The following is a 21,382-nucleotide window of genomic DNA, read 5'->3' on the forward strand; positions in this document are numbered from 1 at the left end:
GGGGCTGAATCATCTTATTGAGAGGCACAGTCCCACAAAAAGGCAAACTAAAAGGGCCAAATACAATGTATTACACATGGGATCTGGCAACATTAGCTGTATCTATAGGGCAGGAGGCTCAGGGTTAAAAAAGATTTTTACAGTGTGAGGCTTGAGAAATGCAGCATGTGTGGTCTATCGAAGACTGAAGAGAATTAAAGTGGCTGCTAGCTATAGGAATGAGCAAAGGAGGGAGCTCGGTCAGGGCTGGCTTCTCAACCTGGACGACAAAGGTGCAACACTATATATTCAGTGGCTGGAACTTTGAAGTTGACTAAAAACAAACTTGAAATGAGAGACAGCCTGCTAGGAGCAAACATAACTTTTGGAATAGGTTATTGGGGAAGATGGAGGACTCACACTTACTAAGTGGGTAAAAACCTAATCGAAACTTTTCTCCATGCATATAGTTTAGCCTAGTTTCAGGATGGATAGTCAGTGCTGCATGTTTCTTTTGATTGAGGACTCTATATAGACTACATGTATATAAGTAAGCTGCCTAGGGCAAGAGTATGGGCTCAGCATCAGCAGTTTGCATTGGTCCACACTGTTTAATGACTATTTAACACGTGGTATAGTTACATGACAGCTAACGTTCTTTCAGACAATACTGAACGTGCAAACAGACACCACCCCCCCGAAGCTCAGGGAATAACTGTGCACACCAGGCAGCGCAAATGTGGCCAACTTTGTTGGCTGTAGAAGGAAGCTTAGCCATATGCATGCAACACACACTGTGACACTTGGCTAGAGGGTCAGAGAAGAGTCATATGTAGTAGTATAGAGATGTCCCCCTGCAGTCCTGCTGGAGGATAGGAGTACTGTATGGCCCTGAGCATGTTCATTACATTTGCAGCTCTTCATCAAGACAACGAATGTATTAAAATCTTGTATGTCTGGACTTCAGCTGGTTGGCTGTCACAGCAAGGAAAGGCTCCTCTCTGATGCACAGTAGCCCAATTGTATTTTGTGGGTAGAGGTTTTTCTCCCTCTGACACACTGGAAAGGAGTCTCTCCTAGAGCTGGAATATTGGTAGGAAAGCATTCATTTTCTGAAATCATATGGAAAACCTTCCTTCTCAGATGCTTGCCTGCTACGTTTTTTTTGGTTTTTTTTATGAACAAAGCACCAAAGCATTCAACAAATTTATAAATGGGAAAGAATTTGCTTCCAAGTCAGGGGGATCCTATCTTTGGAGCACAGGACACGGGTTTTCTCTTAGGATCATCTGGAGATATGGCACCACTGCAAATTAAAGAAGTCAGCCCCTACCAGGCCCTTGTTTAAGTTTAGTTTCTCCTTTTCGTCTGCTGTGGGATAAGATAACCTTCTGCTGTGACTGCTGAAGATGAGTAACAAAGTTATTTGGCTGGCTCTCTGTGGCCGTGTCTTGAGAAAATTTAATAGCACATGGCATATAGTGTCTGTAATATATTGATCTACTGTGGCCTTAAGTGCTGAAATAGTGAAGGTCTGTCAAGCTCCCTAATAAATGTATCATGAAGGTATTTGAAGCATTGTTTCCAAAAAGCATCCTGAACAGCTGGGGCAAATGCCGCAGTCATCGTATGAACAAGTTTAATGTTGGATACATGAAAAAAGGCATTGCAAGACGTGCTGAAAAAGCAGCTTGCAGACCTAATTTGCTTGGATGATGGCATTGCACAGACTTTGCAATTGTTTATGGAAACCTGATGCTCCAGCATTAAATAAGAAAATATATGTTCAATTAACTTGCATGAATTCATAGGTTAAGTTTTCTGTTGTCTCCTTACTATTAAAAAAAAAGCCAAAAACCCAAACCAAACCAAAAAAAAGTAAAGAAAAGAATGAGTTATAGTACTGGCTATGATTCCTGATGGACTCTGTATGTACACATAGGTACTCACATACAGGAAAACTTCATACTCAGCTGAATTTTTCTGTTCTTTAAAAAATGAGATAGGGTTGAACTGACTTAACTGTGTTTGAAACAACAAAATAATCTCAGCTTGTGTAGACAGGCATAATGTCAGTGAAAAGATGCCAACTTTCCCTTGCTGCAGCCTGTGAATATATAGATATTGAAAAGGGTCTTTTGTACAGTTTCTTTTTACTGGTAGCCTTGAAAATTAAGGGGCAAAGAGAATTCATGTGTAAATTTAGGAATCTGCCATGATCTAAAACAGGTGGTTGGATTTTCTTGGTACCTACTATTATTCAATTAATCGCACAGCTTATACGAGTATGGGCTTAAGTTATTTCACTCCATAGATCTTCCCTTGTATGAAGTTCCCAAACTGATTTGAGGCTTCAGAGAAAGGGGCTGCACAGCATACGGACTGTGTATGCCAGAGTTCCAATGTCACATAAAAATCGAACAAATTCCTGGAATCCCAATGTTTGAAATTCACGTGTGGAGACACATGAGGGCACCACTGGGCGGGGGATGGCTGCCGGTGGTTAATGATGTCTGCAGGCATCTTCTGCAGGCTAGCTCCTATGAGGCTCCCGGACTCCAGGCAGGGGGCATGGCCGGTGGCCTCAGGGCAAGCCCCTCAGGTGCAGGTGGTGCAGGAGGGGAGTGGAGAGTAGAGACCAGAAGGGTGGATCTCGTGCTCTGTTAAAAGATTTGACAGATCGGCTTTAAGTGTATGCAAACTTTCCGGACATCATTTAATAATTTTGTAAAATATGAATCGCCTTATTCACACACCTTGTTTTAATGGTAGGATACCTTCACTGTTTGTGTTATGTTCTTAGTAAAATGTACTAATACAAATAAGACCAACCCCCCCTGGAAATATTAAAAGAGTTAATGGTATTTAACTTTGTCTTGCTTTCTCATAAATTTTCTAGGCTGTGCTTTTCAAAGCAGGATAATACTGACTAAGCCTCATTAAACTGATTTAGAAACTATTTTTAATAGAAAAATGCAAAATTAATGATTCATGTTCTAATATCAATAAGCCACTTCAGAATGTACACTGATAAACTACTGCTACTAAAAAATCCATTGGTGGAGAGTATGCAAAATGAACAAGATGAGGGCAAGTGCTGGGTAGGCACTTTGGAAGGCATGAAATTCATACGGGGAATAGCTGGTGAGGAAAGGGTGCTGTTGGCACTGACCCCCCTACTTGATGAGTCAACATGAAGTTGCCATTGCAACAAGAACGAATCTCATTGAGGGATTTATCGGCAAATACGCTATATGTAAGTCACCACTAGTTATTCTACTTTCCTCATTTACTGCTGAGGCTTGTGCTGATTCAGGGTGTCCTATTGTGGACATTACATTCAAGTGTCTAGAGGAGAGCAACAGAAATGATAAAAGTTTGGAAAAACAGGACAGTCTGAATCAAAAAGAGAAGTCTGAAGGGAAAATATGTAAGAGATTGTTGTAAACAGGGTAACATCAGCTGTTCTCCACACTCACATGAGGAAGACAAAATTTAATCAGGTTAATTTGCTGAAAGAGAGGCAAGAAACAGTTAATGGGCACAGTAAGTTGCCTGAAGAGAACAGGCAGATCACTTGAGGTTTTTAAAAGCAGGGTAAAAACCCATGTCGGATTTGGCCTGAAAAATATTTAATTCCACTTCCCTGTAAGTAGATGCCTAACAGAAAAGCTCAGGAGATCCTGTGTTTTATGATATGAGCTGTGTACTAAAGTCTTATCCATGAAATGTCCTATTGAGGCTTTTTGCATATTTAACATATTTTTCAGTTCTGCTTTCTCTCATTTAATGAAGATTAAAAAAACCAATGTGCCAGGGAAAAATTTTACAATCTCACTTATTTTCCTTCACAGAACTGCCATTCCCCAAGACCAAAACTGTGCAAATGGAGGGAAGGAATGGGTAGAGATGCTGTTGTTGCCCCTGGTTGCCTGGGGACTACTGTCCTCGGCAATGGGTTAACCTGGAGCAGCAGCAGACTTTTTTTCTTAAACACCCATGCACCCCCTTTCTAAAGCCATTTTCACCTCCTGCCAGCCAGGGGAGGGTGCTTATTGTACCTGGTGGCATCCTCTGCTAGCCTCTGGCTGGGCCTTTTATTTATTGCATTTATTATATTTCCTTTCCAAAGTAGAGCAATATTAGCATACGTTTCCTCATTGGTTATATTCAAACACCTTTATTCATGGGGTTGCCTTGAACCGACTGCTTAGAACTGGTTTCCAATTAGCCTTAAAATATTAATTCATCACTCTGCTCATTACTTTCAGGAAAAAAAAAATTTTTTTCTTTTTGTCTGTTTTTCAGCCTCTGAATGCCAAAGGAGGTGGCTAAGTTGAAAGGCTCGCTTTCTGTCTCAAAATGTAACTAACACATTTTGCAGTAGCAGAAATCTGGAAGTTCAGTTACTGATGCTTGCAGAAGACCCCGGGGACAGAGTACAGGAATTTAGCTGACATCGAAGCGGAGATGCTGCCTGATCTGTCCCCCCGCCAGCCCTTACGCAGCGATGCTGCAGGAACTCAGACCCAGGTAGCGTGGGGCTGCTGCGGCCCCGCTCCCGGCCGTGCCCGACCCGCTCCCTGCTGCCCGGCTCTCCGCAGGGCCTGCTCAGGGACCCGGGAAGGAATCCCAGCCTTTGTCAGACGAGGCTTCGGCCCTGCCAAGCCACGGCGCAGGGCTCCGCAGAGATCCCGGGGGCGAGGCGGCGGCCACGGCCGGGCTCGGCGGTGCCCCCACGGCTCTGCTGAACCCCGCGGCCAGCTTCCCCGGGCAGAGCACAAGCGCGGCTCGGCACGGCGGGACTCCAACCGGGAACCGTCGCTGCTCTCCCCATCGCTCTGGCTGGGGATATTCTGTGGGTTTTAGGGGAAGGTGGCGACCCTTGCCGCAGGGGGAGCGGGCTGTGGGAGGCGGGGGGTGCCAGGGGCCTGCTCTGGCTGCTGCGGGCGAGGGGAGCGCAGCTTCTCGCCTGTGAACGCCACTGAAAGGGACCAGAAACTGCTCAGGAATTCGAGTCAAAATCCGGGAAGAACGAGCTGGGGGAGCCAAACCAGGCTCTGGTCCCCTCCAGAAGATCGCCTACGGCCATGGTGACACTCCCCGGCTCCAGCGATAACAAGGCACGGAACACCCCGCCTCAGAGCCGGCGGTCCAGCCCGGCCGCAGCACCCCGCCCGCCGCGCCCGCTGTTTTTGCGGAGGCAGCGCTCGGCTTTGCGGCCGGGTCGGGCCTGGCTCTCCGCGCAACACTGCGGAGTCCGGCCCCGGCGGCCGCGGGACGGCGCGGGGGGCGGTGCGGGCCGCAGGGGGCAGTGCGGGGGGCGGTGCGGGGGGCGGCGCGGCCTGCGGCGGGCGGTGCGGGCTGCGGCGGGCGGGCCCGGCCCGGCCCCGGGGCGGTGCGGCACGGCGCTCAGCCCCGGCAGGGAGGGGCCGTACCGCCCCTACGCGAGGAGCTGCCGCCGTCGCGGTCGCGGCGGGAGAGGTGACAAGCTGCTGCGCGGAGCCGCCTCCGCCCGGGTGGGAGAAGTGGGTGCCCTCCCCCCGCCGCCTCTCCGCGCCCCGCTCCGAGGTAAGGCAACGGCCCGCGCCGCCGCCGGCCTCCCCGCGGCGGCGGGGCCGGGGGCGGGGGGGGGGGGCAGCGGGTCCTGCAGCGACTCCGTGTCGCCTGCGTGTCCCCCGCGTGTCCCCCGGGCCGCGCGGGGACGTTGCGGTGCGCGGCGGCGGGAGTTTCGTTTTCCGCCGCCCCGGGGGGCAGTCGCGGCAGCGGTGCCGGCGGCCCCGGGGGACCCTGGCGGCGGCGGCGGCCCGCGGCGCCTCCCTGCGCAGGGAGCGGCCGCCGGAGCGCGACCGGCCGAGCCGCTGCCCGTCCCGCCGCACCTGGCCGGCCGGCCGCCGCCCCCGAGCCCGCCGCGGCCTCTCCTGCGGCAGCTGCCGCCCCGCCGGGGCCGCGGGAAGGCGCTCCGGGCCCGGCGCTCGGTCGGGTGCCCCCTGCCCCCGCCGCTCGCTTCCCCTTGGCGGCTCGGGGGGAGCCGCCGCGGCGTGGGACGGGCGGGAGGCGGCGGGAGCTGCCGCCTGCCCGTCGCATCTGGTTCGGCGGTGATTTATGGTTTTGTTAACTCAGCATTTGGCAGGGCGTGCTCGCGGGGAGCAGCAGCGAGCGGCAGTCCTAAGTTTCTGGTACTTCTGGAAGGGGAAGGAGAAGGGCTCCGCGGGGCCGTGGCCGCCCCAAGGGCTTCCTCCGAACCGCCCCCCCACCCCTCCCCCCCGCCCCAGCCCCCCACTTCAGCGCTGCGGCCGGGGCTCGCTGCGGCGCGCGGCGAACAGCGCTGGGCAGGTTGGCGGGGGGGACACACGCACTGCCACGCGGGGAGGTGAGTGTGACAGCAGGGAAAAACTGTCAGGAATTAAATGTTTTCTTCCTGTCAGTTTTGTGCGGAAACCCTGTATATTTATTCCTTCTGCGTATGTACGTGTATATTTATCTGTGCGTACATGGAATATATACACTTACGTTTTGAGCTATGAGAACATTGCCTATAGGCTCCTGTTCCCAGATGTTTTGTTTTCTGTTTCTTTTAGGCCAATTTGCATTTCTGCTGGGAGGGGAACAAGCAGCAGTGATGTTGCTGAATATGTATTTGAACGGTAGCGTGGAACAACTTGTGTGCCTTTAATTCAGCTGCTGAGCGTAACCATGTAGGATTAATATACTTAAGCGGTCATGTCACACTGACGTATCTTGTTCGGACTTGTAGATTTTTAAAGCAGTGCAGGCTCGTAGGTAGAAGCGGAAGTGTAATTAATTTTAAACATGTGACTTGGCCTAGTGCTTATGATTTTAACTGGTATTCATAACTTGGTAAATATGTATAGATTTAGCCATCTGTCCTCTGTTTTCCCTTTGTGTGTACACATACCATGCTGCACAAACGAGGAAGGTACCTGTGGTAGGCTTTAGGGTCGAATACGTATTTAAACTCTTCTGGGAAATGGTCTAAAGTTACTGTCAAGGACTAGCAGGAGGCTTCTTTCATACAGTTTTTGAGTATGCTTGGGCAAAAAAAAAAGTTGCCTCAGCATCAGTGATGCCAATTTGTAACTTGTATTTGGCATTGATGCTATTTGCATGCATCCAGTGCAGCTGATACGGTTGCTGGAAGGCATGTAATTCCAAAAGGACAAGGCCCTTTTGTGTGCCATCAACCTCATATGCTTCTAGAGGGTGTATAAACCCTGGGTTTTATACCGCAGAGTATAAACCACAGAGCCTTGTGGTTTCTCTCTCCTGTGGTAAGGTAGTGGTGGTGGTGTGCCACCTGGAATTGCTTGTTGGAGGTGGTGGCGACAAAGCTTCTGACACAGGCTGGAGCTCCCAGCTGGGGCACATCAGGCTTTGGCACTTGCCACAGTTGCTGGTATATGCTGTGGCTCCTCTTACATGCAAGTGAAATCTGGAGTGGGCGACAGTGGTGATTTGCACTGGTGTGAGGATCTGTCTGTCCAAGGTAACTTGTAGGTCAGTGGCTATACAGTAATGTTTTCCTGTAGCTGAAGAGATGGGCTGCTTTGTTGCAGCATCCCTGCTGTCACCACAGGAGTGGTACTTCTGCGTTGTGTAGACAGGTGGCTGGATGACATGACATGTGTCACCTCAATGTACTTTCCCTCTGAAACTTACCTTCTTTATCATTTACGGCCCTCTCTCTGAAGAAATGGCCTGTTTTTAGACATGACCAAACCTGCCAAAATCTCAAATCTTTGGCACTGGTGTGTTTGGGATTGCGATGCTGAAATCTTCATTTGAACATCATTTTCTTAAATTTGGCTTTTACAGAATAACAGTTGTCATAAGAAGATTAAAAATAAAGTCTACTTGTTGCTAACACTTGGTGGGTGAAATTTTCATCTCTTCTGCTACAGCTGCTCTGTACTTTCTCTGCTGGTTGCGGAGTCTCTAGAATCGTAGTGTGCAGTACTAAATAGACTATTTATTTTCTGCTAACCTAGGGTTTGTTAAACCGTGGTATAGCTGCTGTAGCAGAAGTGAATCCTGCCATCCGTGGCATGTGACTGCCATTTTGGGAACCTTCTTAGTCTTGCTTTTTCTTAGGTTAAAAGCTTGGTTACAAGACACCGGGAAAAGTTATGTTAACGATTTACGGCAGGAAGAAGAAAAAGCATATTAAATTGCTATTCCCATTGCTGCCTGATGGTTTTAGATGTTTTTGCATCCTCTGGATAGCTCTTGGAATCTCAGCAACACTGCGTGATTATTTTACTTCTTGCACTGTTGAGTAAAGTTACATAGCGTAATTTTTTTTAGGTTATGCATGTTCTCACTGAAACTCATGCCATGCCAGGTGATTGTGGTTTTCCTCCCCACTTGTAATAGGCCCTCATAGGTTTTGTTGTGATTCTACTGAAGGTTTCAGAAGTTAGTCCAATCTGTAAATAAAAACAGAAATAAAGAACCATGAACCATATTAAATCTGTTATTGATTTAGGTATTTTCATACTGTCAGTTTTCAGGATATAAATCTCATTTCACATGGCTCCAACCAGTCCTACAATCACATTTACTGCTCTTCTGTTTGGTGTGGGTTTTTTTGGGGTTTTTTTTTTTTTTTTCCCTGGAGTTTATCGTTGGCTCTCTGGGGCTGAAGTACTGGGGACAGATGTGAACACACTACCTTCATCTTTACAGTATTACAAAGTACCCTGATTGGCTTCCAGATCTTGCTGTATCTTTCTTCCTGTCCCTCTGTCATAATTCAGACTCTTTCTGTTTGTTTACTACTCCTTTCCGGATGTCTTTTGCCAGTTGAATCTTTGCTGGATCACTTTCCCCCAGATGAATTATTATTTATTTTCTCAGATGCATCTGAGAAATACAGTGCCTGATAGAATTATACACATACACACGCTTACCTTTCTTCAGTATTCTTCCGCATTTATTCGCAACTTTACATAAGTAGAGCAAGTTAGAAAGTGTTCATTAAAATGTCACTGAAGTGAAAGTCAGGAAGAGTGTTGATCATAATGCTTTTCAGTTTCAAGTCACTCATTTCTGGTGAATAAACCTTTTAAAACAAAAACAATCTCTTTTCTACTGCTGATATTTCCCCTGTGCTTTTTGCTGTCTTGATCGTTGTGGTTGGATTATTTGTGAGAACTGGGTTTGACACAATGCGCTTATGGCTTCAGAGAACCACAGTATCCAAACACTCAACTCAATTTGGAATAAAAATGTAGTCGGTAGGGGTCAATCAGCTACAGGTATGTAAGGAGGAGTAAACCTCTTAAAAGAGCTTAAAGTGTTGAATAACTCTGTTTATCTTGAGTTGCAGCTGCACACCAACATTTTTGGGTGACTGATGGCAACGATGACAGTCAGGGACTGTTCCTCTGTGGAGCCCAAGGTAGCCCTTTTGCTGCCCAGGGCCGGGGCCACAGAGAGCTGTAAGGTTGTGGGTAGATGTTTGAGTACTGTACGGATGCAGCCTGGAAGATGGATGGTGATATGCAACTGTATTACTGGGGAAAGATATAGCATGTTCTGGCATATTCAGATTTCCTAGACTGGAAGGCTTCATGAGCTGCCTGCACCGTGGTGGCGACACAGATCACTCTTTGCCTAGATAGGGCTGAGGCAGCAACACTGTCATTGAGTAATGTTTCAGTATGAAAGTATAATGTCAGTGTAAAGTCCAGAAATACTTATGACCTATGACCAGTTGGGATCATGTATCTTAAAGCAACAAAACCAGGGTCTGTCTGTGGCTGCAAACTCTTGACAGTGTTTTCTTCTGCTTACCAATTAATTCCAGGGTTAGGTTTAACTTCAGCTACCCCTCCTTGTTTTGATGGTGTTGCAGGTGTTTGTGCTGAAGGATAAATAGATCTGTTGTGTTTCCACATTGAGAGAATTTGAGGCTTTCTGGCTGGGTCGCCTGGTCATTTGGTGCTGATGTTATGAAGTAGTATAGAGGGAGCTGGGTATTGTAGGTTCCCTACAGGGGGAGGACTGAGTGATGGGGGAGCAGCTTCCCCCTGCTGCTTGTTTCCCCGTTGCTCCTAGTTTATCCAGGAAGGAGCCAGACTGTTCGTTGTATTTTTTGTGGGTCCTTGTGAGGTATCCCCGCACTCCTGGTGAGAGGCAAATGTTTCATGCCTGGTGGCATCAAAAAGGAGGTCTTGGGAGGCTGAGTATGTATCAGCCCGCACCACCTCTGACAGGAGATAATTTGAAGTGTAAGAAGGTCCATGTCCTTTCTTTAGTTTTGTGTTGCTGGTCTATAGCATTAGGTTCATTTAAGTGATCTGATAGTTGGCTTTGTTACTGACCTTTTTCAGGAACGGGAGATTTGGCGCGAGCCAGTGGTTGCTTGGGGCAGAATGTTCACGGTGGGTTTCTTCAGCAATGATAGGGCTGTTACATTTTCAAGGAGGAAGGAGACTTTTCAGTATTTTCTTAATGATTTCAAACTGTAAGGAGTATGGTTGAATTCACAAATCTCAGAGGAGGAAAAAACCATCTGTTTTATGGTTTTAAAGGGGTGTCTTAATGTGCTTGCCTTTGAGTTGTGTAAGCTGACTGTTGGTGGGTATGGATGAAGTGTGTTTTTGTTACCTGGGAGGGTTTTCCAAGTGCATACAATGTTTTCATGGAGTATTTCCCTGCAGTGCAGTATGTCTGTGTGGGCATTATAGGCCCTCAGCATTAAAGGCCTTAGCATAGGCTTTGATGCATTAATTATTGCAGCCTTTATTTGCCACTCTAAAATCTGGATTTTGTCCTCTGTGTGTATGGTGAGATACTGAAAACACCAAGGTCATCTTGGAGCAGTGGTTGTTAGGAGTTGACTGTTTTTGATCACTGATAGTGTGTGGTTCCCCGCGCCCTCAGGCCCTTGCTGTGATGGCCATTTGTGAGCTGAAAAAATTTTGGAATTTCTTGATTTTTGCTCTACAGAGGCTTTCTCTAGTTCCTGGGATATTGCACATTCTTTTAATTGCTTGAATGAGGTGATGTTCTTTCCATCAGCATCCAACAGCAGTGGTGTTGTGATATCCTTAACGTTCAACTTCTCTGTCAAGTGTCAGGTCAAAAATATGACCAATGCTGCACGTCGGACCAGAGGTGACCTGTGAAGGTGCCAAGAGGATTATGAGGAAACCAGCTTTCCATAAAGAACACGGGAAGATAAATTTTGGGGACTTGAGCATGTTCGGCCTTGTCAATGTATTTGTGGAAATTGCAAAGATTTATTGTTCTAGTACATTTTGCTACCTTCTGTTCCAAGATAGCAGTGCTAGCCTTCCTAAAGTTGTTTGTTTGTTGCAGTCTTTAAGTGAACAAGTGTGAACTTTAGCTTTTCAGATTAACGAAATCTGAAAAAGATGCCTTCCTGGAGGGCTCCTTATATTTCACATTTGCAGAACAGGTGAACGAAGTGCTGCCTGCTATCCGCTTGTGCCCAAGTCTTTGACTCCATATTGTGAGAGGGAGAAGATGACATGGGATTTAGATCTCAACTAGACGGCTTTGGATGATGCAATTCGTATCAGGTATTTCACTCTTGGGATTGTGTATTGCTTGTTGGGAGTTAGAGGTAGGTCTTACATTACTCAATTCATTCACTTAATTTCATAATGCTTTATGCTCTTTGCTTCCTGCTTGTGGTGTGTATTTCTCCCACTACTTGCAGCTATTAGAAGGGATCCGATTTCTCTGGGTCTTTTCCTAATTCTGCAAACAGCCCATTCCAGTTTACACCATGCCAGGTGAAGTGGGCTGTGCCATTTGGATTGCTGGGTGCCACTGGAAGAGGAGTGGACACCCTGTGATTCTTTCTGGAGATGCACGCTGTTGAATCCTGGGAATGGTTAGACCTGGATATGCATCCCGTGGGAGCAGTGGTGAGTGTGGACAGGGAGGGTGAGGGCGTAATAGCCATAATGGTAAGATTAAGGCACATCCCAGCATTAGGAGGTGGTGTTGGTGGCTTCAGTCGGTCATTTTCTTGAAATAACTTGTCCTCGCTGTTGTGAATTGGAGGAAGGGGGATGAAAAAATCAATACACTTGCTGAGCTATTAAGAGGCCTCTGGACTAATAGTGTGGCAGTAACTGGAGGCCAGGGCTGGGTGGAGCTCAGTACTCCTCCCTCATGGAGCAGCAGAGCGGTTTGGTCATCTGAGTTACGGCGATGGCCCTGGGGCTGACAGGAGGATTATTACAGCATTGTTCTTGCTTTCTAGAAAGCTTACCTCATTCTTCTCTACACATTTCAAAGATGATTGAAGCACTTTTTCTTACATGGTACCAGCAATGCCAAACCTGCTGGAGCTGGTCCCCTGCTGCTGCTCAGTCCCTGGTGGGAGTCTGCTGCTGGTAATGAATTGGAAAGGGGGAAAATGTCAGTTTGTGTAGAACTGTGCAGAAGGCTTTTAGGACTGAGGTGATGAGTTTTCTAAACAGGATGAATGATTGAAACTGCTGTAGTTGCACTTTGCTTACTTCAGCAGGATTCTGTCAGTGGGTTCATAGTTATTTGTTGCTTTCTGCATAATAGACTGAAAAAGAGGAGCAAAATGAATGGGATATCCTTAAAGGTTGGGGTTGTGTTTTTTTTTTTGTGGAGCTGCCAATACAGTGGAAGTTACACAGTATGAAAAATAAATCTTTGGAGAAGGCCATAATTGGAAGTGTCTGCATCAAATTTTGGTTTTTGAAGGACCTATAAAGTAACTTCATTTTTTATTGTTAGGTGGTTTAGTCATAGATACCTTTGTAGAATGGAAGCACATTCAATATGCAAAATATCTGAAATGACTGAAGTAGTAAGGTCTAAAATGTGGTGAACCTTTCTGTACAGGATCCAGAGATTTTAACCTATTCCTTCTGTCAGCAGTTCAAAGAAGAATCAAAGAAGCAAATTCAAAACATCTGAGTGATATTCCCTTGTATATGCTGCCAATAGTAAAGGGAGGAGGTAAGGCTGTAAGTCTCTTAAGTTCATCCATTGGGATCTGAGCACAGGGTCACTGCTTTTGTCAAAGGCAGTACTTCTAGCTCAGATGAAGTTCATTGTCTAGAACCAGTGAAGACCTGCTGCTATGAATAGGGATCTAGGCTGAGGAAGCTGGGCTTCTGTAGTTGGTTGAAAAGGAGGCTAAGGGACAATCCAGTAGCTGTTTACAGCTACTACAGGATGGATCTGAAGATAATAGGTCCAAACTCTACTTAGTAGTGGCAGATGGCAGCAAGGGACATTGACAACAAATTGTTGCTTTGGAGATTTGGGTCGGATGTTGGGCAAATCTTGTTACTAGGAGGGTAGTGCAGCACTGCAGCAGGTCATCCAGAGAAGTTAGTATCTGTCCTCGGAGCTTTTCAAGACTCACCAAGGCAAAGCCATAGCTGACCTGATCTGCTGCAGGTGATAGTCTTGTTTTGAGTCAGAGGCTGGACTAGGTGACCTCCAGAGATTTCCAAGAGAAACCAAAGTTTCTAGGAGATTGTCGCAGATACTAGCACAATGAAGAATTTTAGACAGCTTTGAACTGAGCTGACCGGCTACTGTGGGATGCTTGATGGTAAACTTAATTTCATGTCCTCATGATCAGTATTGTTTGCCTAAGTATTTATGACCTGAGGACCTGCAGGTTACTTTGTCAACAGGTTTCTTGTGGTCTCGCCTGGCCCAGAAGGAGGGAGCAGAACAGGCAAACCCCTCCTTGGGGATCTGCCCAAGGTGGCTTTGGGGGATGAGGTGGCATTACAGTTGCCAGGAGGGTAGGTGGACTGCACTGAAATTTGCTTTTGATCTTCAGTTCATAAGTCTATATAACCCACAGCAAAAGATCTGTCATCTTCACCTTGTGCTTTTCCTCTGCAGTCCCCTTTGCCTAGTACTACCTTTAAGTAAGCCAAAGGTACCAGACGGGTGCCTTCTAATATATTTTTGGTGCTACTAGTATGTATTAGTGCTCTTATTATTAGAGTTGGTGTGAGGGGGAATAGCCAAATGAATGGCTTTGTAAATTTTATAACACTTTTTTTTTTTTATGAGGGAAAGGGAGAAGAGGAGAGTCAGAGAAAAATACAGAAGAGGTGAAGTACAGCGTGTTAGAAAACCTGGGTGCTATCCCTGTGCAGACCTTTCCCTGCAAATAAACTTGATTTTCTATCTTTGGATCTCTGGTGAATGAAGTCCTGTATCCATCTTGATTTTTGAGACGTTCTTTCTGAATTTACTTCATTTTTGAGGTGGTGGGATTAGATGTTGATGTGTGTTCCTTGAAGCACACTGTCATCAGAGATCAAGCTTTTGGATGCCATTTTATCCCACACCTAGTGCTTCTGCTAGAGGACTTTGTTTCTTGCCCTTCATTACTCTTACTTGATTGCTTATTTTTCCTGAGTGAAAACAATTCTTGTTTCTTCCTGTGTATACAGCTACTTATTTTTGTTTCTGTTACATGACCTTGGGGAAAAGTGAAGGTTCATTGTCATGTATATAGTCTTACGTGGCAGAGTAATTAGGCGAAGATCCACACGACATGTTTAAAAACATTATGCGAATAAAAGTATTCCTAGCACTTTGCAGTAATCTGAGAGCAAGATGAAACAAAACGACCTCTTTTGAGGTGAAAATGGAAATTTGATGCAAAACTCATGACCATTTGAATGCATGCAAGTCTGATGTTTAAAGAAAAGCTTGCCTATGTGAACACAGACTCATAGACTTCACAAAACAGAGCAGCCTGCTAACCAAAAGACTAGTTGCTTGCCAACAGTTCACTTGGCATTGCTTTCTCCTACCTGTCATCCATACTTCACAGAAAGAAATAAAACCCTGTACTTACATACTCCAGGCCTTCCCTCCTTGCCAAAGTAATGCTTTGTTAATTATATGGAGTCCTCTGCTCTTACATGTGTGGATTATTAATTGCTGTAAAAGGGTGAGTGATTGAATCCTACTCTTACTGTTTTTAAAAAAACAAAAATTATCCAATTGGCTCTCGTTTTCTCTGAAGTCTCCTGGAGCCTATTTTCTCTGCTTACAGTAGAGATTGCATGCTGATTTTGCTGCATGCCCCTGAGCATCTACCCTGCAGACTCAGGCTGTTAAGTGGCAGCTTGTAGGGAAAAGGGAGCTAACATCACCTATTAAATAGCAATGGAATGTTTTACACCTGTATTGCAGTAGTGTGCAAAACCAATAGGATAATTTTAATGAATTAGAGTTGAATTATTTTTGTGCTAATCGAAGATGGGAAAATTAAAAATGTAGCTTAGTTTCAGTGGCATCTTTTTCCCTTTGGGTTTATGATGGAGTAATAAAATAGAGCTTTTGGATTTAAAGGATAATTACAGAGTCCTCATTACATCATGGTTGGAAGATTTATTATTTGCAGACATTGCTTGAGTTATATGCAGGATCTGGTATACAGTAGAGGCTGATAAGTGAAACTTCATAGAAGATTAAAAAAAAATATTTGGTTTACCTGCAGAAAATGTAATTGGTTGTAATTGGTTCTATTGTGTAGCTGTGAAGTATTATTTTTGGTAATTTAGGAACTTTCTAGAGGACAAATCTTGCTCCTCTGTCTTCCCAATAGGTTGGCTATTGCAGGAAGTCAGAGAATTCTCAGGATAAGCAGCAGAAGTTTAATATATGCATCCTCCACCTATGCTCCCTGAAACACAAGAGGGTTTTCCTATGCCCATGTGATTTTGTGGCTGAGGTTAGTATGTTCTCTGAAAAGAACAGTTTCCTCCTGTTGTGGGTTTAAATAGGAACTACTCCTAATTTGAGGCCAGAACAATAGCTATGGAGGAAATTAGTCATGGAGGGATCTGAGGGGGAAGGAGCATGTTTTTATCAGCAATGGAAGAACTTCCCAATACACAGGGGTCTTGCTAAAGATAATTTAGGCATTAGTTGAGTAGTGGTGGTTTACACCTTTGCATTGTTTCTAAACTGGGTATTAAGGACTGAAGGGTACAACACTTCCTTTCTTCTTAATTTGACACATTTGGAAAGTATTCTTTGTAACCACATTGATTTGTAATACCTTTTTTATGAAGACTTAAGTATTTGGTGTTTATTTCGTCTGGAGTGAGATGCTTGGGAGACTTCTGTCAGATGATTGCCTGGTTGTGGTAGATGCTGCACAAAATAGGAGGGCATGAAGTCGTTTAGCAAAGAGAAGGATTTATCTCGAATTTATGATATATGTTGCTGGCTTAAATAGTGCTTGTGCTTTTACCCTGTGATTCATAAAACATCTATTCTGAGTAGGGTTCAGCAGTTGAAGATAAAGGCTTTCTGTTTTTTATGTAACCCTTTTAGATTCTCCTATAAGCATTGGGAAGATCGATTCTGATAGGAATATTTCTGAGGCAGTGGTTTACATTTTTGGATAGGTGCAGGTACCTAAATATATGGCATCTAAAAAGACCATTTTGTGTCTGGGACATCTGCATGGGGCTGACAGATAAAAACCAGGACATACCAGTAACCCAGTCTTTCCGGCAGTGGCCACTGGAGTCCAACAAGAATTCTCCAGGGCATGCAAGAAAGCACTAGATGTCTGGTTTGGATGATTAAAATGTAAATGTTAAAGTTTTAATGCTTCTGTGATCTGGTATTTCAGATCAGCAAGCTGCACACAGCTTTTTTCAGCTGTCATGAAGAAAATAGAATCACTTTCCTGAAAAAACTTTTGCATAGGTCAGCATTGTAAGAATAAGGCAATATAAGTGTTTTGCCAATTTATTTTACCTAGGTTATTATTTTGCCAGTTTTAATTGCCTAGCTTGTATAGATGGGAGTCAGCAAGATACTGGTTGTTGCACCGACCTTCCCTGCCCTCCAAAATCCCCCCCCTCAAAAACCAAAGAGATCAGGAGGAGGATCCCAGAGCAGCTCCTCTTAGGTTAATTTGGTGTCAATCAGTTGTTCAGAGGAAGAAAGCGTGAGTGAGTGCAAGGATTGATGTTCAGTCAGGGGGGAAAAAAAAACCACCCTGGAACATGTTCAGCATAGCTTAGAGAACAAGCTTATGTAGCTTATATAGCAACATAGCTGGAACATGCTTATGGCAAGCTGAGGATTTACACCAAAGCTGTAACTGTACATTGTCAAAATACAGGTGTTCTTTAGCTATATGTTAGCATCTTTAGTTATTTTAAATGAATTTGAAAAATCAAAAGTGCTATTCAGTATGTGTAACTTAGGTGTCTAAATATTTATGTTTGTAATAAAGCCTCTTCTGTAGTAAGATTTATAAGCCTCTTATATGTTTAATGAAGGACGTGATAGAAGGAGCCTAAGGGTGACCATCTCAGGTAGACAACAGAAATACAGATGCTTTTAGGATATGATGGCATCTCTTAGAATAGCTACTTTGGGATAGGATGAATCACAGCCCACAAATGCCTTTTCTCTTCAGTGACTGTAAAGAGGGGGAGTAGAGTGACTCAGAAGTGGTTGTTTATATTTGGCTAAATATATTTCAAGCTAAATGCATAAGACTACAATCCAGAGGCAGCTCAAGCTCTGCATGGCACCTGGGGTATTATGTCTCAAACATTCAGCTACAAAGCCTGGTTGGAGTGTACTGCAGCTCTCAGGCTGGTGCCTTTATCACCCTTCCCAAATGGAACCAACTTGTGAAGGAATGATGCATGTGTACTCAGTTTTCATCCTGATGGGGAGCTGGTGTCATCTCAAAATAAAGTCAGGATGCAGACTTGATGTGTGCCTGAACCTGTGTGTTTGGATCTTACAATTTAGACGTGGCTTAAATTCCTTGTGCAGCCAGTGGAAGGAGAAGAGGGGATTTGGAAGGCCTCCAGAAGCCACCTTAATTTTGGTAAGATTGAATCCTAACGTGTAACTTGAATATACACTTGCTTCTGTGTGTGTTTTTGTTTCATAATTCTCTCAGCATATGTAATGAAAATAGAATAAGCTGTTTTCCTGTCTGTGCACAGTGAGTCTCCAATTTCCCCAGGTTATGGAGATGTTGGGGTGTCTGGGTGCTAGGAAGTTAAAACAATTGAAGTCCTGGACTTAAAAGCTCTTCTGAAAAGCATATTTTTTAAACCAAAATTAGACCTAGCAGTGTTCTTTCACAGCAACATACCTGCTTCCAGTTAAAAACTTTAATTTTGGCATTATTCTTTATTTTTGTACCTTATAATGATTTCTACCATCACTTCAGCCCTGAGAGAGAGGTATTTTGCAAAGGCTGGCATCAGTGGTATTATGCCTTAATAGGTCTAGGTGCCTAGTTTTAAAATCTTGGCAGCTGCCTTGACTTTTTTTTTATGCTGTCATTCAAACCATAGCTACCAAAGTTTAATTTTGCTGGTAGTAGCGGTTGTGGGTAGTCACTAAGGGAAGAGTCTACTGACACAGGAAATAGTTTTGAAGTTGTTCTTGCCATTTCTGAAGTTACAAAAATATCACTGTTGCCATAGGTCATCTATGCAAGGCTCAAAATTGTCTTTCTGCTGTAGTGAACGTCACGTGAGTTGCTTGGTGTCTTCAGTGTTAGTGTTTTATATATTCCGCACTTGTGGCAAAACTCCGTTTAAATTGAGAAGATTTGTTGTTTCTGGGATTAGATCTAATCGCTATGGTTCAAGAGTAAAGAAGGAGAAGCAAGCGTGCAGGTTCTGCATGTTCCAGTTTTCCTCTTTACTACTTCCAAAATAGTCCACTTTTCTCCAAAAGTTACATCTGCACGCTTCGGAAGATTGTGTGTAATAGATACTTTTAGTAGCATTTTTCCCTTGATTCATTAATTATACAAGCAAGTTGAGCAGAGCATTTTCTGAGTTGGGAGTTTACCTTTATTTGTTATTCTTTGCTGTGTTTGACACCTGAATTTCTTGGCTTCTCTTAAGGTCCTGTAATTTTGTAATTAAATATATAAAACGTCTGTATAGATCAGCCTGAAAATTGAAATCGTGGGCTTTTTCTTTGTAACTGGTGTGAAGAATGCATGGACACATGGACATACCTCAATTTGAGATCAGCCACGGTGGAACTTCTCAAGGTACAGAGCAGGTATTTTTAAAAACTTCTTTTTCTTCAGTCCGTGAACTCATGCCTTATTTGCTCTACACTACTCAAGCGCCATTTTTGAGGATGATCAGACATTTTCTGGGCTTTTTGATGGGGCCTAGCAGAAGGGTTCACAATTGTGACTATTGGGTCTGGCTGAGCCCCCATAGCAGCCCTCATAGTGCTGGGCTTGTACTGGTAGCTAGAAAGGTGGGGGTAACACACCAGGGTTGTGGCTGCTGCTGAGCGGTGCTTGCACAGCATCAAGGCTGTGTCTCCAACATTGCCCCTCACCAGTAGGCTCGGGGTGGGCATGATCTCGGGAGGGGACACAGCCAGGACAGCTGACCCAAACTGACCAAAGGGATATTCCCTACTATACAGCATCTGCTCAGCAACGAAAGCTAAGAGAAAGGAGGAGGAAGGTGGGGGGCATTTCTTACTTACAATGTTTGTCTTCTGGAGCAACTGCTATACGTACTGAAGCCCCCCTTCCCGGGAAGTGGCTGAACATCACCTGCTGATGGGCGGTAGAGAATAACATCTTTTGTTACTTTGCTTCCGCACATGCGACCTTTACTGTTGCTTTATTAAACTGCCTTTATCTTGACCCGCTGTAGCGGATTTGCATGGCAAGGTTTTGGTAGTAGGGAGGCTATAGCGGTGGCTTCTGTGAGAAGATGCCAGAAGCTTCCCCCATGTCCAATGGAGCCAGTGCCAGCTGGCTCCAGGACGGACCTGGGGCTGGCCAAGGCTGAGCCCATCGGTGACGGTGGTAGTGCCTGTGGGATAGCATATTAAGAAGGAGAAAAAAAAGAACACCCAAAAAATGCGCCAGCAAGAGTGACAAGTGAGACTGTGTGAGAGCAACAGCCCTGCAGACACCCAGGTCAGCGCTGGAGGAGGCAGGAGGGGCGCCAGGCACTGGAGCAGAGACCATGGTGAGGCAGGCAGTGCCCCTGCAGTCCGTGGAGGTTAACGGTGGAGCAGGCTGTGACCCAGTGGGAAGCCCGCACTGAAGCACGTTTGCTGGCAGGATCTGTAGGCCCATGGAAAGAGGAGCCTATGCTGGAGCGGGTTTGCTGGCAGGACTTTTGACCCTGTGGGAGCGACCCACACTGGAGCAGGGGAAGAGTGTGAGGAGGAAGGAGCGGCAGAGACAACGTGTGATGGACTGACCGCAGCCCCCGTTCCCCGTCCCCCTGCGCTGCTCGGGGAGAGGAGGCAGAGAAATTGGAAGTGAAGTGGAGCCCAGGAAGGAGAGAGGGGTGAGGGGAAGGTGTTTTTAAGATTTGTTTTTTAGTTCTCATTATCCTACTCTGATTTGTTTGACAATAAATTAATTTCCCCAAGTCAAGTCTGTTTTGCCTGTGACAGTAATTGCTGAGTGATCTCCCTGTCCTTATCTTGACCCGCAAGCGTTTTGTTATGTTTTCTGTCCCCTTTCAAATGAGGAGGGGGAGTGGTAGAGGGGCTTGGTGGGCACCTGGTGCCCAGCCAAGATTAACCCACCAACAGTGGGTTATTTACTTTCAGCATGCCCTAATGAGTTGAGGGGCTTCTGATCCTTTGTCAAGGGAGGAACCAAAACGATAACCCAGATGAGGAGCTGGGTGGGCGCATGGCTGCTAGCTTTGTGTTCATGATTCAGGGGTCCCAGGAATGATATCTAGGAGCACCTCAGCCCTGTTTGACCACTGCTGAAGCTCTGCAGTGGTTTGAAGACTGGCATACAAGCTGTGGAGGGCTGCCGCTGAAACAGGATTGTGTTCTGAACCCTTGCCTTTTGGGGGTGTACTCTGGCTATTGAGTCTCTTCTTCCATGACCCTGTCACTGCTGGCTCTCCCTCTTCTGCCCAGCGTTGTGTTCCGTTTCGGTCCACCTGACCTCCCTCACACCCGCTCTGCAGTGTGCTCTCAAGGGCCAGTCTCCTGCGTGTCCGTGGGGCATGAGCTGAAGGGTCATGAGAGCAACAGGCGGGGCTGTCTTCCTGCTGTCAGCTCCAATGTCTGGTCTCTGGCAGATGGGAGCAGCAGTTACGGGGGAAATCCTGCTAATCTCCTGTAACTTGAGCCCATTACATGCTCAGTCGCACTGTGGGGCTGGTGCCTTTCCAGCCACATAGGGACGGACGGCTGGAGGAGGCGGTGGATGCTTGCTGCAGAACGTTTTCTGAGGTTTGCGCTTTAAGGATCAGAAAAAAAAAATAACAAGACGGTGTGTGTCTGCTGAATTTTAGCAGGTTTTAAACCTTTATCAAATAGGAAAATGTTTTCCTAAGTATAGCAAAAAGCCATAGCTTTGATTTAACACCCC

At 45.5% G+C, this 21,382-nt stretch overlaps 1 protein-coding gene across 10 annotated transcripts in view; it reads left to right on the plus strand.

Moving 5' to 3' along the window:
- Positions 1 to 5,395: 5,395 nt before the first annotated feature.
- The window catches only part of MBNL2 (muscleblind like splicing regulator 2), a 113,581-nt gene continuing 97,594 nt past the window's right edge, over positions 5,396 to 21,382 (plus strand). For 6 of the 10 annotated variants that reach the window (XM_056327540.1, XM_056327545.1, XM_056327544.1 and 3 more), the window contains exon 1: positions 5,396 to 5,550. The gene's annotated coding sequence lies outside the window, so the exon portion shown is untranslated. Of the gene's footprint in view, positions 5,551 to 11,421; positions 11,550 to 21,382 lie in introns of those variants that run through there. The other 4 variants (XM_056327548.1, XM_056327547.1, XM_056327550.1 and 1 more) reach the window with 3 other exon arrangements.

This window comes from Falco biarmicus, chromosome 2, assembly GCF_023638135.1.
Source record: "Falco biarmicus isolate bFalBia1 chromosome 2, bFalBia1.pri, whole genome shotgun sequence".
In the NCBI taxonomy this organism is placed as follows: domain Eukaryota; kingdom Metazoa; phylum Chordata; class Aves; order Falconiformes; family Falconidae; genus Falco; species Falco biarmicus.